This window comes from Perca fluviatilis, chromosome 14 (genome assembly GCF_010015445.1).
Source record: "Perca fluviatilis chromosome 14, GENO_Pfluv_1.0, whole genome shotgun sequence".
NCBI lineage: Eukaryota > Metazoa > Chordata > Actinopteri > Perciformes > Percidae > Perca > Perca fluviatilis.
Genome location: NC_053125.1, coordinates 32,187,986 through 32,214,086, shown reverse-complemented (window position 1 = coordinate 32,214,086; position 26,101 = coordinate 32,187,986). Strand labels below are relative to the sequence as shown.

The following is a 26,101-nucleotide window of genomic DNA, read 5'->3' as shown; positions in this document are numbered from 1 at the left end:
ATACTTTCGCAACGCACTGTATAATGGACCAACAGACCCCGTTGCTCTGGACGGAGACCAGTGAAGGCTATTTGAAGCACTTTTCCGGTGATGGACAGCTTTACTGCGCAGCCTCCAACTGACAGAGACAACGTAGATGTGACGTGAGCAACGTGTCTGAAAGTTGTAAGTCTTCTAGGAGCTGTGCCAAGAGAAATCTCAGTCATTACGAATCTCGTAGAGACCGTGATGGATCACGAGAAGCAACTTTTGGTAAGTATTATGATTAATTATTTGGTCATTTTGCATAGTATTTATTTAATTTAAAATATAACGCCAGTACACCAGATTAGGTTAATGCATATATCATTTAAGCTAGCTGAGGCATTGGTAAAGATAACATGCTTGCTTGCACATGTTGTATAATGTTAATTTTAGACAAGCAACTTTAGCTAAGTATTATGATTAATTATTTGGTCATTTTGCATAGAATTTTAAAATATAACGCCAGTACACCAGATTAAGTTATATAGCTATCATTTAAGCTAGCTGAGGCATCGGTAAAGATAACATGCTTGCTTGCACATGTTGTATAACGTTAATTTTGGCCGAATATAACCACAAAATGGCGTCAACTGTTATCTAGCTACATCTCAAAAGAAAATGGACGAATCAGTCATATATAAAGATTAATCAGTAAATCGCTTTGGACAAAAGCGTCTTCTTTGGCCTGTTGAATAACAGATAGGTAATAGATGGACAATAATGTCACCAATAACATCTATAACTGAGGGTTGCCCTTTTCATTTTTCTTTCCACATAGGTTTAAATACTAACATTAAGCTGTTAGCCTACACCATGCCTAACAATCAATTGTAGGTGCCCAAAGGAAGTAATACACAAGTTGATTTGAATTGTAAAACTAGAAAACAGATTGGGTCCAAATATAATCCCTGTCAGCTACTGAATTAGCAAACAATGCCGTCTCTGAAGAAACAGGACCCTAGGTTATATTTCGGAACTGTATGAGATTGTGCTAATATAAGATGTCACCTGTTAGTTGTAATGTTGTTATTTAGTCATACCAAAGCTAACGTGCTCTGTACTGTGCCTTTTTATTTTTCTAGGATCTTCCCCATCCTCCACCTCGGGGACAGCAGGAGAGACTATGGCCATGAAGCCATCACTACAAGTCCAAATAGGTAACCCAACTGACACACTGCAAATCAATACATGGCATGACTTCACACTATAATTAAGGTTTAACAGTAGGCAGTAGCAAAGAATGCAAAGCCCTCAAACGTTGTGTAATACCTATATTGTCATATTATTATTTCAATGAACAGATAAGAGCAATTCATTTGTGATTTATTGTATATCTGCATGGACTTTTTCTGTTTTGTTTATGGCCCGAGACAAGTTACTTGTGTGTGTTAACATGTGTACTGACACTTTCACATAAAAAAACAGTTTTATGATTGTGATTACTGTTAATGCTATTAACAGGTCCAATGATTTGGATAATGGGCAGCAGCTACATTCGTTGTGTCTGTCTGTACTGTTTGTCTCCACCTGGAAGTGGCTAGAGAAACTAGGTCAAGAGGCATGGCCATTCATCCCTGCTCTGTCGCTGGCACAGCTGATGCACATTCCATGATTCACACCTGCAGTATTTATACCCGGGCTGTTCACCTCTTTAGCGCCAGATCCTTACATACTCCTGTGTGGTAACTTGGCTCAGTATCCCTGCACGTATTTCTATAAACTCTTGTGATTTAGTATTTTCTCTGTCTAACTTCAGTTCCTCTGTGCATATTCCGCTGTTACCTGCTTCCTACCTGCCGTGCTCTGCCTTGCTGCCTGCCTCACATAACTCATACATAACCACCTGCTTCTCCTGGATTCTACTCTGAACTTCTTCGGATCCGCCACTGCCTGGTTCCCTCAAGCTGCAGTCCATTCCCAGAAGACTACAAGCCCAGCTAACAAAAATATGTTCTAAGAACGTTGTAGGAACGTTGATTTCAAATGTCCTAAAAACGTTGAAATGTCCAGTTTGCTTAACGTTGCTGGAACGTTAGCATAACGTTGCTGGAACGTAATCTTAAGGTTAAAAAAAAGTTGCTGGAATGTTAGGAAAACGTTGCTGGAACGTAATCTTAAGGTTAAAAAAAAGTTGCTGGAATGTTAGGAAAACGTTGCTGGAACGTCATCTTAAGGTTAGAAAAACATTGCTGGAACGTTAGCATAACATTGCTGGAACGTTAGTATAATGTTTCTGGAACGTTATCTTAAAGGTCCCATATGGTGACACTTAAACTTATATTTGTACCGTTTATATGTGTCTATTAAACACTCATTTAATAGTGTTACCCAAAAAAAAGAGTTGGGTTGATTTTCCCACACTTTTCTGAGAGCCCTTTTTCTCCCCTCCCACACACGCTTGGATTCGCTGCTGGATGGAATGTTCAGCCTACAACTAAAGAGCAGAACGCTCTGATTGGCTAAGCACAGATAAACATAGAACGCTCTGATTGGCTAAGCACAGATCTACATAGAAGGCGGCCTGGAATCAGATTTTGTTGGAAGCCTACTATAAACCAACATGGCAGCGGGATCTGCAAGACCTTACCAGTTAGAGCCTGAATACTCAAGTTCAGAGGATTCAGGCGAAGAGGACCAATTATTTTCTTTTAGAAGAGGTCAGCAGGACGTTTCAGAGTGGTAAGTTGATTGTGTTTTTATTTTAGTATGTAACGCTTTAGACATAGTCAGCTAACGTTAGACAAGTGTCTTCAGTGATGTGGCTATTCGGGGCTAAGGCTAACGTTATATGGTGGCTGTGTATTTTGGCGTCTTTTTGGTTTTTAAACATTTGAAAGTCACAGAAACCACTTAGAGTGAATGATGTGTTTTCATGTTATCATGCTTTCTGCGATGTGTCTGTGTTTATGTTCCGTTGCACAGCACATAACGTTACCTAACACACGCCCATCTGTTATCCCCGGCTCTCTGTGCACCGCTGTTGCCTGGAAAAGGCAGCGGTGTCAGCAGCATGGAGGTCCCCTGGGACCTTAAAATGTATGACTTTACGAATATGAAGGAAATTACTACTTAATGTTCTTACCTCAGTCCTCGCAATGTCGTAATGTTCAAATACATTCTCTAGTCAGTATTACATATTTGAAAACACCCAGATCAAGTATGAAAGTTAATTGTTCTTTCAAAATATATTCAGTTTGTTTTCATTTAATTAAACCAATTTACGTTTCCTGTTTCATGCTTCAGTTGATGTTTAATGTTACTACAGGTGCACATGTGGACATTGTGAGCGGATGCCGTCCGAGGTTGAAAATGTGTGCTGCAGGGAGATACCTCAGGTAACGTTACGATTATTGTCTGGTTTATCTCACTGCATCCACGTAAATATTTAAAAGCATGTCATAAACCAATTGTTGTCAAAGAGCACAAAGACACAGCATCACCGGGTTACTTTGCTTCCTGCTTTTTGTTAATATCACTGTCACATGTAATTTAACTGTATGTAATATTTTATAAAGGTCAGAAGAAGATGTGACGAGCTACCTGACCCACCACAGTGTATGGTGGACCACCCAGGCCTGGAACCTGTCTGTCTGAACCCTTATTCACTGCAGAACGCACTGAATATTTACAGGGCTGATTATGGGCCTCTGAGACTCAGAGTAATGACAAAGTAAGTGCTCCAACAAATAGTTAATAATATTTATATACAGCTGTTTTAATTCTATTATGCTACATTAATTAAACCAGAAAACTCCTGTTGTACAACACCAAGAAGTGTGAGGGCCACAGCAGAGAAACAATTGGCAACAGAAGCTTACAAATGTTTAATTAAATTTTATTTACAGAGACCCAACAATTCCCACCAAGAGCAAGCATTTGGTGCAACAGTGGCGGGAAAACTTCCCTTTTAACAGGCAGAAACCTCGGACAGAACCAGGCTCTTGGTGGCTGCCATCTGACGCTGCCGGTTTGGGGGACAGAGAGAGAGAGAGGGGGGCATATAATAATGACATGAACTATAATAATAATGGGTGTCAGCAGGACCACCAAAATCCTAATAAAGATGCTTGGTAACAGACATTCATGGAACAGATGAACAGCAACCACAATAGCAACTTAACATAACAACTAATGCAACAATAGAAATATTTATATTTAAAGCAGTGGGTATAATATAATGATATGAACTGTAGTAGAAATAGTCTAATAATAACAGTTGCAGCAAAGCATAACGATGATCAAAGAAAACCTGTGAAAGCAGAGAGAGAAAAACAGATACTGTAGGACGTCACATCAAACCATCTGCGGCTGGATAAGGGTGTGAATGGCTCTCTCCAAAAACGTCCTGCAGAAAGTGGTGCAGCTGGGCAATGTGATCATCTGAGGGAAACAGATAACAGCAAAATCATAACAGTATTTTTAATTGATACATTTTTATGCTAAATTAGCTGTACCTCTGCTGTTGCTCCTCCTTGCACTAACGCTCGTTGGGGTCGGTGGGTTCAGCTGAGCTCAGACTGGCTCACCTCACTAAAAACAAAATGTTTACACAAAAGGTTTTACTTGGACTGATGCCCATTGCTATTATTTTTATCCTTTAATTGGATCAATGTAAAAATTTATTTATTGTGACCGCCCTTCTGTTAACAAGGAGTCTGTACCTCTGCCGCTGCTCATTCTTACACTACAGTCGTTGAGGTTGTCTGTACAGCCTGAGCTCTGACTGGCTCCCTCGCTGAAGAACCCGAAAAGTTTAAACAAAATGTCAGTTAGAATTATATGCATGAATCAAAACATGTAACCTGTTAAGTATGTCATTTATATTTATTCTGTTTTAGTCGTTACAGGTATTTGGCCTACAGAAGTTTTGTCAGCTGGTACTGGGGTTTCTTGGTCGAAGGTTCAGGGTTGTTATCCCTTCATATGCGTAGTCCTCTCGAATAAGGACAGAGTATGCAGAAACTACCTACACTGGTTTTCGACCTGTACTGGATTGAAGCGTGACACAAATCCTGCCATGGCCTCTTCCATGGATGGCAACGGAACTCAGCACAAAGATCCTCTGGAATGGGGATCTTCTGCAGCTCTTCAGTAAAAGGTGCTGGGTCAGGGACAACATCTCTCAAATGTGAGGGCGATGAGTTCTTTTACATAGCCTGTAGAATGAATGAATTATTTTTTATTTATTCATTAACATGTAATGTTTAATAGCAATATACTAAATGTATGTGTGCACGATGTGTTCTTGTCACCGCAAATATTAGCCCCCTTTAAATTTTGGAATGATCAAAGATAAGGATTCAAAACAAACTACTTTATTATCTGTATCAGTGTCTGGTCACAGGGTCATTTGAGTACATTTGTTTGAATGGGTGAGGTTGTTCCTGCTGAGCTCAGCATAGTCAGCAGAGGGCACTCTAGGCTTTACGATACACTGGGCATCAGTAGCTAATGCTAACGGTACAAGTAATCGTCAGTACGTGATGAACGAGTTTAACCCTTGTGTTGTCCTTCGGGTCCCAGTGACCCGAAGGACAACACAAGGATGTACTTCCGTTTACTTTGTTGAGAATTGCTCTCTAAACCCTGTTTCTTGTAAAGTAAGTAAGTAAAGTTTATTTCTAGAACACATTTAAACACAGTTTAAGCTGACCAAAATGCTGTACAAACAAGAACTAAGGTGCTGTATTAACCCTTGTTTAGAGAGCAATTCTCAACAAAGTAAAGGGAAGTACATAATCCTTGTGTTGTCCTTCGGGTCACTGGGACCCGAAGGACAACACAAGGGTTAAGTGTGTACGCCACAGAGAGTGATCTGATGGGAACTCTGTTTTTACAGCTGGACCGACGACCTCAACGATGTTAGTGCAAGGAGGAGCCGTTCACACCCTTATCCAGCCGCAGAGTGATTCTGAAGCAGGCTATAATAGCTACAGTTCTTAACATTCTATTAGACTGCTACATACCCACTGCTATAAATATTAATATTTCTGTTATTGCATTAGTTGTTAATGTTAACTTGTTATTGTGGTTTCTTTTTATCTCTGTTCCAATGCGTGTTACTAACTTAGCATCTTGCTTTCTCGCAGGTTTCTTTGGATTGTGGGGGTCCTGCTGACATCCCCTATTACCATTTTGTAGTTAATTTCATCTCTCTCTCTCTCTCTCCCTCTCCCTCTCTTTTCTCCCTCCCTCCCTCCTTCCCCCAACCCGGCAGCGTCAGATGGCCGCCCACCAAGAGCCTGGTTCTGTCTGAGGTTTCTGCCTGTTAAAAGGAAGTTTTCTTCCCCCACTGTTGCAACAAATGCTTGCTCTTGGTGGGAATTGTTGGGCTCTGTTTATTAGACCTGCTCTACATGACGTACCCTGAGAAAACACCGGTTATGATTTGACACTATAAATAAAAAAATTTAATTAATGTTACATGTTGTTGTGATAATTTACTTACAGAATGTCGGCTCAGTTTTCCGTCGTTTGAGGCTGTATCCCCCTTTCTTGGCTTTAGGGAAGGCCAGTTTAAAGGCAGGATCTCCCAGAGCACTTGTTGACTGTGGCCGGTTGGCATTCTCATTGAAGTGGAATGCTGAGAGATAGAGTCTGCAACAACAACAATGCAAATTATGTAATGGGTGTGTATTTTATTACTTCAATACATTGCACAATAATAGAAGTCTACACACTTTGCTAAGCTACCTGAGGAAATGGCCCAGATCAAAACTTTTTCTATTTTAATAATCTGGTCAGACAGTAGGCCAGCAAAACTACTCTAACAGGGGTGGTTCTGTCATAATGACACCTGGCTTTGCATAATCACTTGCATAATGTGCATTACCTGCAAAGCATCCCAATGAATGGGTACACCACACTCTTTGGTGCAAAGCGGATGACAACGCTGTGGAAGGCCTCAAGAGAGGATGTTTGGTGGTGAGGGCTTAGCTTCTCCACACCCTTGATGAACCTCTTGTTTGTAAGGACCTTCTCCAGTCTGTAGGAAGCCTTTGATCCTACGAAATTATTTTAAAACTGTTAAGAAAATGCCTTTGGATGCCAAATGTAATGGTTTTATATTACCATCATTCATATATTTCAAAGGAATAAAATAAGAATAAATGTATACCTGGCTTCAACCACCTCCTCTTATCTATGACATCACTGTGCTCACACTTTGGAAAAAGGGGGTCTTCATGTGTGTGTATGTTGTGGATGTGATTGATGACAGATGTCCACTTTGCCACCTTCTCTGGGCCTGTCTTGGATGATGATGCAGTCCAGTAGAGATGGTTCCTAATACTCTGTTGCCACTTTTTACCACCTGCCAATCCTTTTCCTTGGCAAGTTTGTCGATGTTCTTAGACATCCCTTGGATTAAACAATATAGTAAAAACTACTGAGTCATATTGAAATCCCATGTCAGAGCTAACAGTAAATTACAAATTCAGACAGAACAGTGTGTCAAAAGCATAATAGATTAATATGTCATACCCTTATCAATATGCCAGACGCGCATAGTACTGTGTGATGCCCCTTTTCTCTAAGGTATTTTTGAATCTGGAGGTGGCGGTCTGTGACTATGCAGTCCAATGTGACACCACTTGCCTCCAGAAGAGCAAGGCTTCGCGTTCAGACCTTCCTTCTCCATGTAGTAACTCCCTCCGACCTCATTGCTCTGTTGATAGAAATGAGATCGAGGGAAGAGGACACAATATGAAATAGCTGGAGCAAAAGTCCAATGTTCTGTCATAAAAGGTCATGTTAGATTACTATGTTGGGGAGGCTTTGCAATTGTATTTGCACTACTAAGTAGTGGTGGTTTAAATATCTTTGGTAATATACACACCTGCACAAGTTGGATATCGATGACTGTGCTGGTTTCAAGATTCATCACGGTATAGCTTCCAAATTTGGCACAATGGCCTGCAACACAATAGTGCACACAAATTGCAGTAAAACAATGTAGTACAGTACACGTAATAAAGTAAAGCATTATTAAGGCAGTTTAAAAAGAAAACGGTGCAACTATATAACAGCTGTAGCACTACGTAGTGGCGCTCCGGTCCCACAATACAGGGTGATACAGTGAAAATGCAAACAGAAATTAGTTTTCAACCTAAAATGATGGCGTTTCTGCTACTGACCTGGAGAATCTGCCCGCATATCTCCTCCAATGATGACCTTGCTCTGCTGGCTTAAACGTTGAAGCTCAACCTGCTGGGCCCTTTTCCATTTCCAAACAATGGCATGTTCAAGATAGGTTTTGGCATGTTTCCGGAAAGCTTGGTATCGCATGCTCTTCACACCAAACGCGTTGAAAACCTTTTTAAAAAAATAATGAAAAAAATGTAAATTGCAAGTTGATATGCGTATAACAAAAAAATCATTTTGTACAAATTGGCACCTAAATACCTTTTTCATTTGGATGAAAGATGTCCCTGTAAAATATACAGCCGCAGAGAGATGAATGTTCCCTGCAGGTGTACTTCCAATGAACGGTTGACTCTTCCACTGTCTGTTGAACTCACAACGGTGGCATGTCTGATCAACAGCAAGGGAAAGTCCCACGTATAGTTTTCCGGACATCACACATGGAGCTGCACACTGGACATAACTCAAACAACTCGAGGAGGGAGTCGTCAGTTATACAATATATTTAGGTACATCATATGGTGGGGACGCTTGTCTGTGCAAGGGGAAAAAAAGAAGAAAAGAAGCACAACAGAAAAACATAAGAAATATTATTCACATCAGAATTGAGACACTTCAAAGATAAATAGCTATTGGAGCTTTCCTTGAAAATCCATACGATACAGTCGATGACTCTGTTGTCATTGATACACTTTGAATGAAAGTGGAGTCATTAGGGTCAGTTGCCTCAATGGAGGCCTCCCATTCATCGTCGTCCTCCTCTAGTTCCAGTCGGCGGCTCTTTTTTGGGTGGAAGGGACTTCAAGGGTGTTGAGGTGAGAAGTGGGGGAGACCACACATTCTCACAGACCACACTTGTCTGAGAAGCTATTTGGACAATGTAGACTGTGGCTCATTTGAAATAGCAGTAATAACAAACATAAAATACTATCGTGATACATAAATACCTATCATGTAGTGCATAGGACAAGAAATATGTATACAGTCTCTAAGATCAATGTTAAATGTCTGCCAACATTATGTACTATATGTCACTGATAAGGTTCCCATATTTGTTTTCTCTTTGATCCCCTCTTTCAACTGCAATGGGTATATATGGTCCATAGATATATAATTTGGGAATAACTATTACCAGTAATCATTCAAATGATTACTTTTGACTTATCAGCTTATAAACAAAAATGTAAACAAAAAAACAACTTTGCAGGTAAACTAACATTTACAAAAATTCAATTTCACAAACCTCTGCTTCTGACGTGAGTCTTAAGAGTGTCCTTGGATAGTTGGGTTCCAACAGATCTTTTAGGAAGGGGGTCAGTCTGGCAGCCAATACTCCGGGAGGTACTGGCCTGGGAAACGGGTCTAATGGCTCCCTAAGAATACATTCGCATATATTAGGAAATGAAAAGGAGACAGCGTGATAATATTGCTAGTCATAAGACATTTCATTTTTCATTGTAGGCATACAACAAAAGGTGTGGTGACTCAGAGACCAGCAGCAATAAAACACAAGAAAAAAACCCATATTTGACGAGGTAGCGTCCTCTATCTACTATAACATAAATGACAAATGGCACTTGGATGAGGCAAGTAACACCATACAGTGGCAGTGCAAACAGTGCAGTATAACAAGGTATTTAACAAGTTAGATGCAATACAGATATAGGTGTATATAATAAATAATAGGTAACTAGCTAGGTTAATCACATGTAGAGCTAATGACATATGCTGCTACATATATATGTTTGTGTGTGTCTATCAGGGAAGACAGCAGGGCGAGAGAAAAGAAAATCAAAAGGGTTGGACGCGGGGATGCATTTTTTATCATTTGACAGAATCGGTCATTTATATCAATAACGTAATCCTTTATTTATATCGTATTATAAAGATTATCAGTGTACTTTTCTGCCATATTCGCCGCCAAGAAAATACTGTATACCGAGACGCTGCAAATGGCGAGCCGTGGCGCGTCCTGTCTCACAGCTGGATGGAGAAAAAGCTGCTGCGCGCCTCCAGGGGACTTCGGGCTTTGCCCCTAAAAACGGACTTGAACCCGGCGAGCACCAACACAGATTCGCTGAGTATACGCTACCCGCCATCTTGCTAAAAGACGATGTGATACACTCACATAATCAGTCACAGACTATGGTTTCCTCTTGGCCAGAGATTGACAATATTACAAACAAACTAAAATAGTAGGCGACATCACTATTGTTTGCTTTGTAGCTAAGTTAGCTAGTTAGCTAGTTGAGTAGCTAGACAACTAGCTAACATTATAATGCACGCACACGCGCGCGCGCACACACACACACACACACACACACACACACACACACACACACACACACACACACACACACACAACGTTAGCTAGCTGTGACGCAGCCAGCTAACCAACCATTAGGAAAAACGAAAAATTTGAATTAAAATCAGTTAGCTAGCTAGTTAGCTAGTTAGTAGCTAATCTACGTTATAAAATAGTTTTTACTCACTGTTTCAATGCTTGGGAGAGGGTGCCGAACAGTGGGAATGGATCCTTTCATTAACAGTAGTTTTGATAAGACTCCAGCATCATATAGCCCCTGATTCAATACGAACTGCGGTGAGAAATGTGCAGTACAGTAACTGGCCCGTTTAGCTGGGAGGCGGTCTAGTTTTGTGGGGGTGGAGAAATGGTGGCAGTGAGCGATTTCACATTTTCACAGCTTTTAGTTTACACCACTGAGCCTATATGACACACAGAATCCCATAAAAACCCATTTTCACCATATGGGACCTTTAAGGTTAGCATAACGTTGCTGGAACGTTAGCATAACATTGCTGGAACGTTAGTATAATGTTGCCGGAACGTCATCTTAAGGTTAGCATAACGTTGCCGGAATGTTATCCTAAGGTTAGCATAACATTCCTGGTACATTATCTTAAGGTTAGCAAAATGTTGCTAGAACATTATCCTAAGGTTAGCATACTGTTGCTGGAACGTTATATTAAGGTTAGTATAAAGTTCAGGAACATTCGTTCCCCAACAATTGTATTAATATTACAACGTTCAAATAATGTGTTAGGCTGGGCTGTCCGGATTCAAGCGCAGACAAAGAGAAAAAGGTCGGAACAGGTATTGAGGTTTATTGAACACAATGAGTAATGCAGGTTCTTGAAATCCTCTGGGGCTGAGAGCGGGAGACAGGGGAGAGGCAGGTTCAATAAAAAAAACAAGTTGGCTCAGGCAGGCAGACTGGGCTTCCAGGGCTGAAGCAGGAATCTGGACACAAAAGAATAGTGTTACCACTTGGGTGAACAGACGATCTGGCAGAGACTGGTTGGAAGGCTGGGGTTTAAGACAGGAGTGGTGATTGCTGGATGTGATTCAGGTGAGCAGGAAGCCACAGGTGTCCTGACGAGGAGGGAGAGAGAGCCAGGAGCGCCACACCCACTCAGCACAGGACAGACAAGACTAACAACAAGGGAGAGGGGAGAGGGAAAACAGACAGCACCATGACATCCCAGTGGGCACCTTGACGTCAATTTGACATCAACAAATAGTCAAGATTTTGCCCACCATATATGACATGCATGAATGCATGATGTCATTATATTTTGTAATTATTTCCTTGATGAGATCCGTCCAGAAATGCTTAAAGCTCTGGGTGTGGAGGGGTTGTCTTGGTTGACACGCCTCTTCAACATTGCGTGGAAGTCTGGGACGGTGCCTAGGGAGTGGCAGACCGGGGTGGTGGTTCCCCTTTTCAAAAAGGGGGACCAGAGGGTGTGTGCCAATAACAGGGGTATCACACTTCTTTGCCTCCCCGGTAAAGTTTACTCCAAGGTGCTGGAAAGGAGGGTGTGGCCGATAGTCGAACCTCAGATTGAAGAAGAACAATGTGGATTCTGTCCTGGTCGTGGAACAATGGACCAGCTCTTCACTCTCGCAAGGATCCTGGAGGGAGCCTGGGAGTATGCCCAACCGGTCTACATGTATTTTGTAGATCTGGAGAAGGCGTATGACCGGGTCCCCCAGGAGATACTGTGGGAGGTGCTGCGGGAGTATGGGGTGAGGGGGTCTCTTCTCAGGGCCATCCAATCTCTGTACGACCAAAGTGAGAGCTGTGTCCGGGTTCTCGGCAGTAAGTCAGACTCGTTTCAGGTGAGGGTTGGCCTCCGCCAGGGCTGCGCTTTGTCACCAATCCTGTTTCTAATATTTATGGACAGGATATCGAGGCGTAGTCAGGGTGGGGAGGGGTTGCAGTTCGGTGGGCTGGGGATCTCATCGCTGCTCTTTGCAGATGATGTGGTCCTGATGACATCATCGGCCTGTGACCTTCAGCACTCACTGGATCGGTTCGCAGCCGAGTGTGAAGCGGCTGGGATGAGGATCAGCACCTCTAAATCGGAGGCCATGGTTCTCAGCAGGAAACCGATGGAATGCCTACTCCAGGTAGGGAATGAGTCCTTACCCCAAGTGAAAGAGTTCAAGTACCTTGGGGTTTTGTTCGGGAGTGAGGGGACAATGGAGTGGGAGATTGGTCGGAGAATCGGCGCAGCGGGTGCGGTATTACATTCAATTTATCGCACCGTTGTGACGAAAAAAGAGCTGAGCCAGAAGGCAAAGCTCTCGATCTACCGGTCAGTTTTCGTTCCTACCCTCACCTATGGTCGTGAAGGCTGGGTCTTGACCGAGAGAACGAGATCCAGGGTACAAGCTGCCAAAATGGGTTTCCTCAGGAGGGTGGCTGGCGTCTCCCTTAGAGATAGGGTGAGAAGCTCAGTCATCCGTGAGGAGCTCGGAGTAGAGCCGCTGCTCCTTTCCGTCGAAAGGAGCCAGTTGAGGTGGTTCGGGCATCTGGTAAGGATGCCCCCTGGGCGCCTCCCCTAGGGAGGTGTTCCAGGCACGTCCAGCTGGGAGGAGGCCTCGGGGAAGACCCAGGACTAGGTGGAGGGATTATATCTCCAACCTGGCCTGAGAATGCCTCGGGATCCCCCAGTCGGAGCTGGTTATTGTGGCTCGGGAAAGGGAAGTTTGGGGTCCACTGCTGGAGCTGCTACCCCCGCGACCCGATACCGGATAAGCGGACGAAGATGGATGGATGGATTATTTCCTTGTGGTTGTAAAGAGGCCCAACAAAGGTATCAATCTGACATGTTTTTTTCTGGTCCCTACATCTCAGGTCAATATCACTGACATTAAATCAACGTTGATTTGATGTCTTTGACATCAATTTGTCTTTCATTTTTGACCTATTTTGTGACATAATTTTGACTTCATATTGATATTAAATTGACATCAAATGCCCACTGGGATAACATTTATTTGGAACATTTCAAGAACATACAAATGTGCACTTTCTGTTATGTTATCATGTTAACATTCTGGCAATGATATCCATTGTAATCATAACTTTCGTCCAGTTTGTGTTCTTGCCTCTAGTTAGTAGATCTAGACAACACGGTAACTAGCTGTTAGCCTTAGCTACCTTTGAGCAGACGTATTAATGTTCAACACATTTAACTGGGAGTGGGGCCGTCCACACTGTTTTATCCATTGTAGGCACCGCTCACGTTGGCCCTCATTTATGAAAGCTTTTCTCTTGAACGTGAACGATTTATTTCTGCCATTGACCGAGTTATTTCGGCATGTTTTTCCAGCCCCTCTGCTGTCAGAAGACAGGGTCGGGGTGGTGTTCCAGCACGGGGGGCGGACACACACTCTCCCTTAGCTGTTGCCTCATTCTGACTCATGAAAAAAACATGAGTAAAATAAAAGACACTGCATAAACTCAGCTACCGTGTGTTTATTTAAATATAAGTACACCTACATGTAGGCCTAAGAGATTGCAATATAAGCCTGTATATTACTATTAGGACTATAGAATACATGTGTCAAGGATGTAGGCTATAAATTAAATAAACTTCAGCTGGAGTCCGATTTACTACGGCAACACTGTTGACCGCATGATCTCTTTTCATTCCGCATTCTTTCTACAGCCTTTAATACCAGTTTTAAGGCTGCCAAATAGTAAACACGTTAGTGCAAATGAATCCTCCAGACAATCTCTCTGGGTTTCTAGTGTCCGATTTACCATTGCGATTTACAAACGCCGTGGGTGCACCGCTTCTCCATCTTGCTTGGAGTAAATGTTTGTCGGACCTGCTCACATTGTAACGGTTGCTATGATGTGTGATTGGATAATGGCCGTTTTGGGGGAGGGGCCGACTCTTAATCTCATGATTAATTTAAGCCCACACACAAAGCATAAGATGATTTATAGCAGTTATACAAAAAATAAACAATAAAGCCACCTGCGCAGCATGTGTCCGGAGTTGCGTGTACATTCATACCTTTTTCCTTCTGTCTTTAGCCACTGCAGGGATCTTTTGCCCAAAACCTTTTTTTTCCCTAAGTACCCAAGAGTCCAAGGAAAAGGAAAATCCAAGCCATTATATCCAAAACGAGCTGTTCGCCTCACAATCTTGACGTTTCTGGTCGACTTTCAACGGAAAATCGCTAAACTGTTTCTCATTTGCGCACTTGTATCGTGGCTCGCTTCTCTCCGGAGAATTCTACCGTCTCAATGTGGGCGTCACCGTGTTCTCTAGCTCGTCAGCTTTACACAGATACCTCGTTTGACCCAATCTGCGAAGTTTAACCTTAGCTAGACCTGTAGAAAGACAGACGTGCGTTCATGGACATCGGAAAAAAGTTTTTCAAGAAACCAAGAAACATGCACAGACATAACATGTTTAAAATTATTCATAAAAAGGCCCATGTATAAAAAACACAACAACATATCATCCGTGCAGAAAATCTTTTGTTATTGTGGCCTCCATGTTTTCACCATTGACATATATATCACAGGACTTTTACGTGCATTTTCAACTTTTTGATGTGCTGTAAAAGTGTGCAGTTATAATTAAAAGTGGGCACTTAATTCACATGGTTGTGTAAAGAAATATAGTTGAAAGACGTAGACACATTATTCTTAATATTCTAACCTTAAAATAACATGATAACATAACAGAAAGTGCACATTTTTATGTTCTTGAAATGTTCCAAATGAATGTTATTTGAATGTTTTATTGTTAATACAATTTTTGGGGAACGAACGTTCCTGAACTTTATACTAACCTTAAGATAATGTTCCAGCAACAGTATGCTAACCTTAGGGTAATATTCTAGCAACATTTTGCTAACCGTAAGATAATGTACCAGCAATGTTATGCCAACCTTAGGATAACATTCCGGCAAGGTTATGCTAACGTTCCAGCACTGTTATGCTAATGTTCCAGCAACGTTTTTCTAACCTTAAGATGACGTTCCAGCAACGTTATGCTAACCTTAAGATGACATCCCAGCAACGTCATGCTAACCTTAAGATAACGTTCCAAAAACATTATACAAACATTCCAGCAACGTTTTTCTAACCTTAAGATGACGTTCCAGAAACGTTAGGCTTACGTTCTAGCAACGTTATTCTAACCTTAAGATGATGTTCCAGCAACGTTAAGCAAACTGGACATTTCAACGTTTTTAGGACATTTCAAATAAACATCCCTACAATGTTCCTAGAACATATTTTTGTTAGCTGGGTGATATCTCTAAATATAGCTCTTTTATGCATCATGGAGTGTTATAAAAAGACCAGAGTGGTTGTCCTTTCTAACCAGATTTTTTTCCAACTTTTAATAGGAAAATTGGACTTCACACTGAGACTAAAAAGGGATAGTAAAATCAACCTAGGGTCCTTGCACCCCCTAAAAGCCTTGTTTTTTTTCCTTGGTTGAACATTTTTAAAGTTACAAACATTGAGGGTGAAATCAGTTTCTTATACCAATATTTTCTCTGGTCCCAATTATATTTTTAATCCTTTCAGGTTCCAAACAATATGTTTATTATGTTAGAATTAGGGTTAGGTTTGGGTTAGGGTTATGTTAATGTTAATGTTAATGGGTAACTTAACAAATAATACCAGGACATTCTGAAAATGTTATGAGAATGTTTTTCTAAACATTATGAGAATGTTCATCAAGCATAAATACAGTGATAAAGACGTTCCGAAAATGTAGTTCTAAGAACGTTTTCTATCAACATTGTGAGAACTTTCATCATTCACAAATAACGTGATAAAGACGTTCCTTAATCATTGTTCTAAGAACATTTTCTATCAACATTGTGAGAACTTTCATCATTCACAAATAACGTGATAAAGACGTTCCGATAACGTTGTTCTAAGAACGTTTTCATCAACATTGTGGGAACATTCGTGGCCGGGTTAGCTCAGTTGGTAGAGCAGGCGCACATCTATCGAGGTTTACTCCTCGACGCAGCGGCCGCAAGTTCGACTCCGACCTGCGGCCCTTTCACTGCATGAAAAGTGGGATTTCCGTCCCCGTAAACGCCCCCTAATTTTCGGCAGTTATTGACAATTTACAGGCTGCGAACGTCATGTTCGTCTGTGCCGCATATTGTCGGAAACGAACCATGACGTATATGGAGAGTAGGGCTGTTGGAATGAATACCGAAATTCGAATATAATTCGAATAGTAAAAAAATCCATACTATTCGAATGTTGAAATTACTATTCGAATGTGACTTTTTTTATATAAATATGTTGGCTGACGTTAGCTAATCTCCCTCTTCTCGCCTTGACCTATACCCGCATGATTCATGCCACGCCATATGAACAATAACAGCGGGAGTGAGAAACACAAGGCATTGTGAGGTCTAAGATAACGTTACGTACCGAGTAACGTTAGTACAACATCACAGTGCTGACGTAACGTAGCAAGTAACGTTAGTACACAGGGGAGTGACGGGCTGCGGCTGGAAATCGTAAGGAGGACGGTAAATAGTTTTAACATGACTTTAAAATCGCCATCCACCGAGCCAAAATGCTAATGTTATCAATAGTTCGTTCTGGTTTCCTAACTGCGTCGGGAGGTAACGTTAGCGTAGCTGCTAGCTTCATGGAGAAAGCTAAAGTTGATGTTAGCTCCCCTACAGCTGTCAGAGTTAGCTTCCACATCATCTTATCCAGCTGTATTCTCAGGAACGTGACAATCTGCTGGAAACAGATTGCTTATAAATCACTAAACTAGTTGTGACAGCACCGTTTGGCTTGGTTATTAATGCCGTTAGCATTGTTTGTTACTTAACTAGTTTATGACAAATGGTTTCAGCTGTGCTTCCTAACATGATGTCATTGTGCTAACCGAGCACCGTTAGCCTTTACAACAGAGCCGCTTCACTACACTTGTTAGATCATGTTTCATTCCAGAGCTCTCTGTTGATTTGTGTTTGTCGCTGTGTGCTCGTGGTGGAAAACGAATGTAAACAAAGTTGCGTGCAGGTCGCCTCAAGGCCAGTCTATAATGTTAGACGTCCCTCTAGTGGACGGAACGTGTAACAACAACCACATGCTTGTAGTGGCATCGACAATGCATAAGCCTGAGTAGTGTAGAACATATTTAACAGGCTGCATTTTGAGCATTAAATATTCGAATATTATTCGAATATTAAAAAAAAACTCAAATGGAATTCGAATAGTATTATAGAGGAAGATTGACAGCTCTAATGGAGAGCCCCCGCGGAGGTGTTAATGGATCTAATTAGAATATGGATAGGCACCTTGCCAGAGAACGTCTGGCCTGGCTGGAATTTCCTCACTCACTATTGGATGAAACCACTACTTTTAAACAAGAAAAATCTCTCATGATTGGGTGACAGGTCTGTCATGGGTTAGGCTATTGGTCACCCTGGGCCATTATTATTATAATAATAAATTATATATATATATTTATTTATGTATTACATATGTTTATTTCATATATGCTATGTTGTATATTCATGTCATGATTATCCTAATTAAAATGATTTGCCAGTTTATTCAAAGATAGAGATTTATTGACACAAAACACAAACGCAATCAGAAAAAAAACTGTGTACAAAGCATAGGAGACATACAGCACACACACAACAAATATCCCACGCTCACGACAAGCAGCACCGTCAATCCCTAACCCATGGCCGCCTCGGAGCTGTAGGTAACCAGCAGCATTTGGTCTGAATTCGGTCTATTTTGCAGACGTCTGTGATGTGTTGTCCTGTATGTCTAGGTGGGGCACTTCCAAATGTCCACCTCACCCGCAGCCAGCACACTCTGTCTCGCTTCCAGCAGCTGTAAAATTAATCAATAAATCAGACAATCAGTACTGCGCAATGCACTGCTTATGTACACAACACATCTATCAATGCAACTGAAAAATATTCACATAAACCTAAAACGGATCTAATCTTACCCTCTTTTCTTCACGACCGACTCCGAGCTGAACTCTTCACAGCTTCTGCCCGCGATGCAACATCTTGTTGTTTCTACCTGTTCCTGCGTGCTGTCTGGTAATATGTCTTACAGGCAGCTAGAAAACAATTAAATGAGAGTGGTATGAATGAAAAAACATAAGTCACAGTAAAATTAAACAAGAAAAGATGAAAAAGTAAAAATTACTTACACACAATGGCGTTAATTATCAGCGTAATGTATCTGGACTTGCAGACAGCTCAGAGCAAATATAGGTCACGGCCTATGAGGCAAGGTTAGTCTGTAAAAAAAAAAAAAAAGTACGGTTAAGATCGATATATCTATTAACGTACAGTACAGGCCAAAAGTTTGGACACACCTTCTCATTCAATGCGTTTCCTTTTGATTTTCATGAGTATTTACATTGTAGATTCTCACTGAAGGCATCAAAACTATGAATGAACACATATGGAATTATGTACTTAACAAAAAAGTGTGAAATAACTGAAAACATGTCTTATATTTTAGATTCCTCAAAGTAGCCACCCTTTGCTTTTTTTGATAACTCTGCAAACCCTTGGTGTTCTCTCAATGAGCTTCATGAGGTAGTCACCTGAAATGGTTTTACCTTCACAGGTGTGCTTTGTCAGTGTTCATTAGTGGAATTTTTTCCCTTATTAATAAAAAAGCAAAGGGTGGCTACTTTAAAGAATCTAAAATATAAGACATGTTTTCAGTTATTTCACACTTTTTTGTTAAGTACATAATTCCATATGTGTTCATTCATAGTTTTGATGCCTTCAGTGAGAATCTACAATGTAAATAGTCATGAAAATAAAAAGGAAACGCATTGAATGAGAAGGTGTGTCCAAACTTTTGGCCTGTACTGTATCTATGTCCTTTTACAGAATAATTAATGAAGTTCATTCAATGAAAGCATATTCTTTAAATCTTACCCTTGCTCTGTTTCATAGCGCCTGCTACAGTTTGTCTCAGAGTTGTGAAGACGGCGGACTGCTTTCTGTAAATTACAAGACCAAAAAAATACACTTTTATAAAACAACTCACCCGCGTAGCTCTGCCTCAATAATGAATGGCGCTGAAAGCAGCCAGGCTGCCCAGGCACACAGCTCTGTGCTGCTCGCTTTTAAACTTGGTGGGCTTTAAAACATTACTGCCAAGTCTAAGTAGCCTGTTTAACATCCAAAGACAGTCATTGTACGATCAAGAGTTAATAAACAGTACAAACTAGCTCGCCGTTTCATTAATAATCATATACTTACGTTGTCTTTTCCTTTTCTGTGAGCTTGAACGTTTGGAGCCCCGGAGGTGATATGGAGGAGAGAAAAAAAACCAAAACGTCTTGAACAACTCCTGTGTGTTTCCAAGTGAAGTTTGACAGAGTGTACAGACAACTCTTTTACCAGTTGGCCTGAAATATTCCCATATTTCGGAAGTTTTTGCTCTAACTCTCGGACTCTAATTCCCAAGTCCGGCTGTCAGTACCTAATCCGTACTGCCGTTCTGCGCATGCGCATAATTGCGTAGTAGGAACAACGTCACAATTTCCCGATCTGTTCCACGCTTCCGGTCGACAGCCTCCACAGGGAAGCTAACGTTAGTTTAGCTAACAGCTAATTCGGCTAACCGCTAGCTGAGACAACATGTAATAACTTTAAAAGACTTAAAAAATGAACGTTAACATATATAACAGCTGTTACGTCAGTTCTACTTTACTTGTGCTCATTTAAAATACAATCAGTCAATACTTGTCTTTATTGTTATTACTGTAAAGTCTTAATTCAGCTGTAGCCTGCTTTTCCCATTAAGTTTGACTTAACATTATTTTAGACTGAATCTAGCTGTCAGCTAGCGGTTAGCCGAATTAGCTGTTAGCTAAACTAACGTTAGCTTCCCGGTGGAGGCTAGCGTGGAACAGATCAGGCAGGTCATAAAACAGTATTATCAATACGTATCTTGCGCATCGCAGAACAGGCAGTACGGAAAGGTCACTGTAGTCTCTATGCAAGATTGAGTTCTAGGAGCATGGAATGCACATTTTACCTTAGTGGCAAAGCCTGATTAAAACTAATTCTTGCAATAAATTATTTTGTGTATCTTTTTTACATAACATTAGTCATTACTAATGACATACACAGTAATTAATCTAGCATACCACGCCCGCCGATAGGGGGGGACAAACGGGTCTGTTGTCCCGGGCCCACAGTAGGGGGGGGGGCCCAGAACTGGGGGCCCAGAACTGGGCCCTCATTAAATTATGGAATAATTGAAAAAAAATTTTTTAAATAGGCCTATTTGTGGAAAAAAATATGTAATATTTGAGTTACATAAAAGCTTTTTATTTGTTTTCTTCCTAATTGTCCTTGAAATAGTGGTCAAGAACCCTCCCACCCCCAACACAAAAATGGTTTGGCCACTTATCAAAAGTTGATGTTGTTTTCAGTAGATTTGAAGTTCAGTATGCTCAAAATGTCCGGTCAGCACAAGTCCGGTGCTCAGAAAAGGAAGGAAAAGAGAAGAAGAAAATAGAGGCCTTAGAGATTTTCTAAACAAATTTTTTTTAAAAAAGGTGGTGATGGTGAAGCTGGAACTGTCAACGTAGCGCAAGGTAAAAAAACAGCGCAGCCAACGTTTACGAGCCATGTAACGTAAGCTAACAGGCCAGCTCTCATGTTAACGTCCATTAGCTTGTATAAAAGCCTGACACAACACGTTCTCTTTTACAGAAAGAGTTGAGTTTGGTAGCTCCGTCAGAGAGGATGAGACAGAGAGGAGAGAGATCCAGCTGCTGTCAGGTGACAGAGAGAGTGATGCGGGAGGGGCCCGCTGCCTCGCAACGGAGGGACAGAGTCAGGCTACCGGTGAGAGAGAGAGAGAGAGAGAGAGAGAGAGAGAGAGAGAGAGATGCGGGAGGGGCCCGCTGCCCTGTCGGAGAGTCTGAGCAGGATGGATCAGAGACTGATCACATTAATTTCAGTGAGAGATGTGAGGAGAGGAGAGGAAGATCAGATTAGAGGAAGATCAGAGGAGAGGAAGAGCATAGGAGAGGAGCAGGAGAGGAAGACGAGAGGAGAGGACCAGGAGAGGAAGAGCAGAGGAGAGGTACAGGAGATGAACAGGAGAGGAGAGAACAGGAGAGGAAGAGCAGGGGAGAGGAAGAGCAAGGAAAAAGGAGAGATCTGGGCGCGGGGGGCCCATCTAAGCTTATCTCGTCCCGGGCCCAAGCAAGACTGTCAGCTGGCCTGAGCATACTTTCATTAAATAAATCAATTCAAGCTAAAATTGAAGAGTCTACAATTAGGCTATACTGAGTCTGATCTATTTTAAGAGATTTTCTTAAAATTAAGTTAAAGGTGCAATATGTAATATTGTGTGTAATACTGGCAGCTAGCGGTTAAAATAGTTACTGCACTACCAATTCAAAATACTGGAGAGTCATTTCCCCCGCCACCTCCTGCCCAGACTCGAAGTTCACGGGGGTTGCCAGGCTGAGACAGCAGCATTCACAACAACGTTGCTAGACACTTTTCTCACATAGCCAGACATTACTCCACAGCACAGCGGAGTAGCTAACGGTAGATGCTGGCTATATTGACAGTCCTAAAAGCCCGTGCTCACGCGGAGCTCTGTAACCAATTGACAGACACACTTTTTCGGCTTAAAATTACAGTATGAACCGCTAAAAACACAACAACCTCACTGTCCTCTCCACACGCCAGTCAGGCACACTTCCTCGGCTTAGAATTACAATACGAAACGCTAAATATACCACTACCTTACCGACGGAACACACTTCATTGGCTTAGAATTATGGCAAAAATCACTCAGAGCACTGCACACTCACAGTCCTCTCTTTCCGATTTACAGCCCCCCTCTCGTGGCTTAAAATAACTCACCGTTGTCGGCTCCAGCCGCTGACGAGGCTACACGCTGTAAACAGCCGTGGGCTGCTTGCCTGGTTCTCCGGTAACGTTAACAGGTAGCAGGGTTAGCATGGCGGCGTTAGCCAGGACCAGTCGGGATCACTTTACTGGCTGTGTCTCAATTGTTTTTGCGAGTAACCAACTCGGGTACTCTAGCTATATAATTCAATGTGAGAACACAAATGTTGAAATGACAAAAAATGCCCGTCCCTAGTAGCTATGATAAATTAGCCTGAAGCTAATGCTTACCGGTTCAGGAGAAAATAAGCCAACTCTGCGTCCTTTTGGGCTCTAAGCTGTCTCCATCTTTCAAATACATCTCCAATATTTACAAGGGGGTTGTTATGTCTCTGGTCACGCAACTGTTAGAAACATGCTGTTTTCTTTTTTTTAGGTCGGGTAGAATCTATCTCCATTGATCCTGTTTGTTTGTTTGCTGCTTTCATGGCTGTACTAACGTTACAGCTGTAGCGCGCTGGGTTTACGTTTTTACAGGTATATCTGGCAACCCGGCCTGGCTGTCAAATTGGGCCGTTGATAACAACACACAGATCAAAACATAAACATAAATTCCGTCACGGAATGTAAATTTCAAAAAGAAAAAATACTGAAATTAGCATTGTTGTCAGAAAAGATAGTATTTCAGTTTAACATGTTTCCTTAATATCTGATGAGGCATTGGTGTCATTTTTGGATTTATTACAGTACAAATATTACATATTGGACCTTTAATACCTTTTAGAAAAATGTCACCTGGGGTAAAACTCCCCCTGCTGCTACCCTGATTTGCATTTGTATAGCTCACAGCATTTTCATTTACATGTTAAAGCCTCCCCTAGAATTAGAGGGAGGGGGGGTCATGGGGGGACAACTGCCAAGCAAGGCCCACGTCAATTTCCGGCAGTTTTCGGTGTTGCCTGTAAATTGCCGTATACAGCCCTAAACCTGAAGTTCCACGACAATCTACAGTGCCGCATACTGACGAAAATCCCACTTTTCATGCAGTGTTTGCTGCATGTCATTCCCCCTCTCTCTCCCCTTTCATGTATTCATCTGTCCTGTGGAAATAAAGGCCTAAAAATGCCCAAAAAATAATCTTAAAAAAAAACAAACGTGAGAACTTTCATCATTCACAAATAATGTGATGAAGACGTTCTGATAACGTTGTTCTAAGAACGTTTTCTATCAACATTGTGGGAACTTTCATCATTCACAAATAACGTGATAAAGACGTTCCGATAACGTTCTAAGAACATTTTCTATCAACATTGTGGGAACTTTCATCATTCACAAATAACGTGATAAAGATGTTCCAATAACGTTCTAAAAACGTTTTATACTAACATTTACCCAACTTTTGAGTGAAAGTTCTGGGAACGTTCCCTGTTAGCTGGGTTGATTGTTCATCTCCTCTGAGTATTTATGCCTAATAAATACTTGAACTGTTTATCTGTGTCCTGAGTGGTGTTCTGGGTCATATATACAGCCTTAACAGAGATAGGGATTTTTTATTTATTATTATTACTTTTTTATATAATGTTTTTATTTGTGTTTTACTATTTCAACTTTTAATAAAGCAATATTATTAACCAAATGATTCAATATTCATTATTGAAACACACAGTAGACACTTCAAGTAGACATACTTTGACAGAAATGTCATGTGTTTTTTTTACTTATGTGGTAGAACTTTATAATGATATATATTTAAAGTCAGTGGCCTACACAGTGAATATTGATAAGGAAGGTGTCAAGACACCTTTAGATTAGATTTCTCTTCAATGTCATTGTGAAGAGTACAAGTACAGAGACAATTCAATGCAGTTAGTGTCTAACCACAAGTGCAAAAAGTACAGTATAGACAGGTAGTGTAGTATAAACAGTATATGGCATAGTGAAGTGTAGACAGTAGTATACAGTTAACCAAGTGGTATGGTTTACAGTAAGGCTATGTGCAGTGTATTAACAGTAGCATTATAAGAGCAGAACACATGGATATGCAGTATGAACAATATAGACAGATATGTACAGTATTTATAGATATGTGCACTGTAATAACAGTAACATTGTATGGGTGGTGTGTGAGGGGAGGTGGGGGGCTCAACGTTGATGGCTACCTCCTTGTTGCCCCTATCAAAGCGGCCCCATGGATGTGGTTCAGTGTGCTTGGCCCACACAAACATTTATTATAAGTACCAGGTGCTACTAGACCTCCTCAAACTACCAAATGCTTATCAGGTGGCGAAGAGGTATGTGAACGATCCAACCCCATACACTAGCGCCATGCAAGCCCTAGAACAGTGATATGGCCAGCCACGCCAGCTTGTTCAAGGAGAGCTGAAAGCCATTCTCACTCCCCTCCTATCAAGCCAGGCAATGCACAAGCCTTTGAAGATTTCTCATCAGCTGTTAGTACCTTGGTGGGCCTGTTAGGCACTATGGATGGTCCCTCCAGAGCCGAGCTGAGATGTGGCTCTCACGTAGACACTCTGCTTAGTAAGCTGCCTGCCAACTACAGAGACTGCTTTGCTGAGTACTGCATATCACAGGGGATCATCCGCAGTGGCACTGATAGCACATACATGCTCCCTGACTTTGCTGTGTGGTTGGAGAGAAAAGCACAAGCCATACAGGTATCAGGTAGGAGAGCTACCGAAGCATCCAGGATGGAATCTGCACAGATAGAGCGTAAGGACAAGACATCAAGGCCCCAGAAGTCTAAGTCTGCCAGTGTCTACATCACCAACCGACCAGAGGCTTCTGAGCCACTTCATAGCTCTGATACATTTGGAGCCAATCCCAAGCCAGGTCAGTCCTCTACTAAGAAGCGAGAGCTCTTTAAACCATACTGTCCCTACTGTTCCAATCAGGAACACTACCTCAGTGCCTGTGCTGAGTTCGCTAAGCTCAACACAGCTGAGAAGGCTAACTGGATAAAGGAGAAGGACAAATGCTGGAGATGTGGCCGCGGACATAAACCAGAGACATGTACCCTAAAGAAGCCATGCTCCACCTGTAATGAGCAACACCTCATCGTCCTACATGAGGTTGCACTCAAAGCCAATCACTGCATCCTCACAGTTAGCAACTCCTCCAGCATGGTTTATGTGGGCCAGGCTAGCCACTCCAGTCGTGTCCTGCTGAAAGTAGTCCCTGTTCGGCTTCACAATGGAGGCAAGACCCTGAATACAAATGCCGTACTGGATGACGGCTCTGAACGAACCATTATCCTTCCAGCTTGGTGTTAATAGACCTTCAAAAGGCCTTTGATATGGTTCAGTATGATATCCTTTTAAACAAACTCAAAGCTCTGGGATTTTCTTGTACTTCTCTGCAGTGGGTGAGGTCATACCTGGTTGGCAGAGAACAGGTGGTAGATGTGGAAGGGACCTTGTCCTCACCACTTAAATTAACGTGTGGTGTTCCCCAGGGGAGCATTTTGGGTCCTCTCTTTTTTTTGTTATATGTTAATGATATGCCATCTGCTATAACTTGTAATTTATTTTTATTTGCAGATGATTCAGCTATTTTAGTCTCTCATAAAGAGAAATCAGAGGTGGAAAGGTTGCTTAGTTTAGAGCTCCTTAACCTCAGTGTTTGGTTAACAGACAACAAGCTATCTCTCCACCTGGGCAAAACAGAGTCAATTCTTTTTGGGTCCAGAGTTAAACTGAAAAAGTCTATGGGGTTTAGGGTAGT

At 41.6% G+C, this 26,101-nt stretch overlaps 1 protein-coding gene and 3 long non-coding RNA genes across 4 annotated transcripts in view; 1 reads left to right on the top strand and 3 right to left on the bottom strand.

Moving 5' to 3' along the window:
• The window catches only part of LOC120572607 (low affinity immunoglobulin gamma Fc region receptor II-like), a 243,189-nt gene that overhangs the window by 161,438 nt on the left and 55,650 nt on the right, over nt 1–26,101 (top strand). The window lies entirely within an intron of this gene.
• LOC120572971 lies at nt 6,451–7,465 on the bottom strand. The gene is made up of 3 exons (XR_005641541.1): nt 7,142–7,465; nt 6,857–7,028; nt 6,451–6,621 (listed from the first exon to the last, which is right to left on the bottom strand). It is a non-coding gene; the product is annotated as an uncharacterized LOC120572971 (long non-coding RNA).
• Nucleotides 8,949–10,783, bottom strand: LOC120572985. Its single transcript, XR_005641558.1, has 3 exons — nt 10,659–10,783; nt 9,410–9,539; nt 8,949–9,033 (listed from the first exon to the last, which is right to left on the bottom strand). It is a non-coding gene; the product is annotated as an uncharacterized LOC120572985 (long non-coding RNA).
• On the bottom strand, nt 18,185–19,471 carry LOC120573036. The gene is made up of 4 exons (XR_005641610.1): nt 19,415–19,471; nt 18,670–18,759; nt 18,460–18,576; nt 18,185–18,338 (listed from the first exon to the last, which is right to left on the bottom strand). It is a non-coding gene; the product is annotated as an uncharacterized LOC120573036 (long non-coding RNA).